Here is a 3,000-nt window from a genome sequence, read left to right on the forward strand (position 1 = left end):
ATGGTGGGGGTGCTTTTCCTTTTTTTGTTCTTTTTGGACAAAGGAAGAATCTTGCACATTGGAAGGTGTTCACATAACAGTACATATATAATCCCCACACTGCTGACACGCATAGTATGAAAATTGGGAGGAACACCACCCATCACCTGGGGAAAAAAAAAATCAAGAAATGAGTTGAGTCCTCCTGATGAAGTTCGTATTTTTGCCAGAATCTGAGTTCTTCCCTAGGTTGGCTTTGGGAGTGCTCAAACTTAGAATGATGTTTGATTCAAAATACACCTAACCTGTGCAAAACCAGCTTGGAAATCAAAAACTAAATATAAAGTTTTGAGGAAGAGATGAAGTCGGGTTCTGGTCCTTCAAAGCACTGAGTGATTGAGGAGACCACGGAGTGCAGCAGAAGCGAGAAATAACCCAGCCCAAAAACATGGGCAAGTGCAGTGCAGGAGCCTCCCTGTGGAGAGTAGTGACAGCTCTTAAACGAGCAGCCATTGTTCCTGTTTAGTGTGCTACTGACACCAGTAAATTTGCCAATAACCTGCACCAAATTTACACGTTAGATGTGGTTCCCATTTTGACAGTGTCTGACCATGATGACCCAGGAGAGCTCTACCAACCTCATTTTCTCACAGCTGACCTGCATTCTGCCCTACTCACTGGAGACTAGAAAAGATGTCATCTGGACACCTCCACCTCCTTCCAGTCTTCTTTATATTTTCCTGTGGAATATCTGAATTGTGATACTTATCCTCAGCTTGCAATTGTAGACAAAGGAAGATGACACCAAAGGAATGGGAGGGAAGAGAAGGTGAGGAAGAGCTTAATGTAAAAATTGCAACCTGGAAGTGGTAAGTGTATCATTTGTATCCCAGTGGCAAAACATGCATATCATAAAGCTAGCAGAGATTTGCTGAAGATATTTCCCCATTATTGTAAATATTGGTCTCTGCAGCTTTCTGAGAGAGGTTAAAATGAATGCAATGGTAAAATTTGCATCTCTTCTCAGCTAATGCACATCTTAGTATTAGCCCACAGTAAGTTCCCTCCTGCTGTTCCACAGTGCACTCTTTTACCTGTGCTTGCAGATATTGAATAGGTCAGCTACCTGTTAATGATTTTTTAGGATAGTCATTTCCTGAGGTATAAACAAACGAATAATAACCCAGTAGAGAATATCTGTAGTCACAGATACAGAAAATATGAAATATGTCAGAAAGAAGGAAAAAATGCATACTTGGTAGAAAAAAATAAATCATAAATAGCATCCTAACTTGAGTACATAATCAGGTATTAAAGGGTTTGCTTTTGACTGAACATTAGTGCCTGAAAGAGATCTGGGAATGTGTTTATTGGCTGCCCTCTTGATTATGGTTATTTTATAACTCATATCTCAACAGCAAACATTTGCAGATCATTGCAGAATCACACATTTCTAAGGAACGTTAGCATTTTAAAGGGGACGATGGCATGTTTTGAATATCAAAAACAATTCAGAGTTTGTAGCTCTCCAAAGTGCCTATATATTCATATATTTAGTTTGTACCTGTACCTTCACAATAACTACAGTTTCATATGTTTAAGAAAAACATTAACATTTGAGTAAAATGAGCCATTTAAAGCTCATAATGTCACAGACATTTTCTTTTACCTCTGGACCAAGACTATTATTTTCTAGGATGATTTTCAATATTATTGGTAGTATTACTATTTCTTAGTGGATTTTATACCTTTCTTTATTTCTGTGTGCTGACCAAGACTAGATATTTGCATTAGTTACATTTTTACTTTGACTGCCAGTGAAATTTGTTTCTATGCAAAGGGTTAGGGTTAAGCACAAGACATATGTTAAATCTCATATATTTAAGTTCATAGAATATGAGGTAGGACTGCGTAAATAACAAGGGGATTTGTGGAGTGGATCAACAGCAAATATCAATATCAATTGATTTGGTATCAAATATCAAATGTAAAAATAATATGACATGATCTAAATATTTTTTTCTTCTCAAACAAAGAAACAGACAAATAAATACAAAGAATATTTCAGAATAAAATTTTTCATGTCAACTAGTTATTAAATAAACTAAGGGCATCAATATAATTTATAAACCTTACAGAAGTCTCTCTTTTATGTAGTTACATATTTGCTCATTACTAGCTTCTGTACCAAAACAAACCTCAGACCAATAGCTTTCGCTATTAAGAATCATACTGAAATACCAGTCTGGAAAGTCATTCTTAGATATCTTGATTTTTGTCACAGCTCTGGGTTCCCATCCTCCCTCAGCATTAAGCAGGGTAGTTTGGCAGTTATGAGCTAAAGTCCAAAACAGTAAGGATGAGTTCTGGATGACTGCAAAACTTTAAGCTTGATGTTCAGGCCACTTATCTCAGAATTTTTAATCTATTCTCCAAGCTGCGTTTAATTCTTTTTATACGATGTAAAGATAATAAACCCAAACAAATTAAACACCTTCTTTCCAGAACAGTGGCTGAGTTCTGCCTGGACAACCTCATGAGAAGTTTAGGTTTGGCTCCCTACAGGTAGATCTGAGCCTTGGTCTTGCTTTAGTTTTGTGACTTTTGACTCCCTGTTGGTCAAGAATTTGGATTAGTGTCATGATCATCATTGAGGTGAAATCTACACAGGTATGGCATATGAGCTTTTGTTTGATAGAATTTTCATGATTTTTTACTTTTTTTTTTATTTCTTGCTTTGAGCCACCAAAGAAAGAACCATAGAGGATATTTTTGTTTAGGTGCACTCATGTTGGAGGTAAAAGATTGTTTTTCCCACAAAATGAAAATCAACTGCAAAGATTGACCAACTGATCCAGTTTAATCTGTCTTTCTTTGAAAGTAATGCTCATCTACCAATGACTTGAGAGGCAAGAGAGACTGATCCATTTTCAGAACAAAATAAATGAAGATATAAATAAAATATGACTTCTATGAGGAGAGGAGAGGAGAGGAGAGGAGAGGAGAGGAGAGGAGAGGAGA

Source organism: Neopelma chrysocephalum, unplaced genomic scaffold, assembly GCF_003984885.1.
Source record: "Neopelma chrysocephalum unplaced genomic scaffold, ASM398488v2 Primary Assembly neopelma1_72, whole genome shotgun sequence".
NCBI lineage: Eukaryota > Metazoa > Chordata > Aves > Passeriformes > Pipridae > Neopelma > Neopelma chrysocephalum.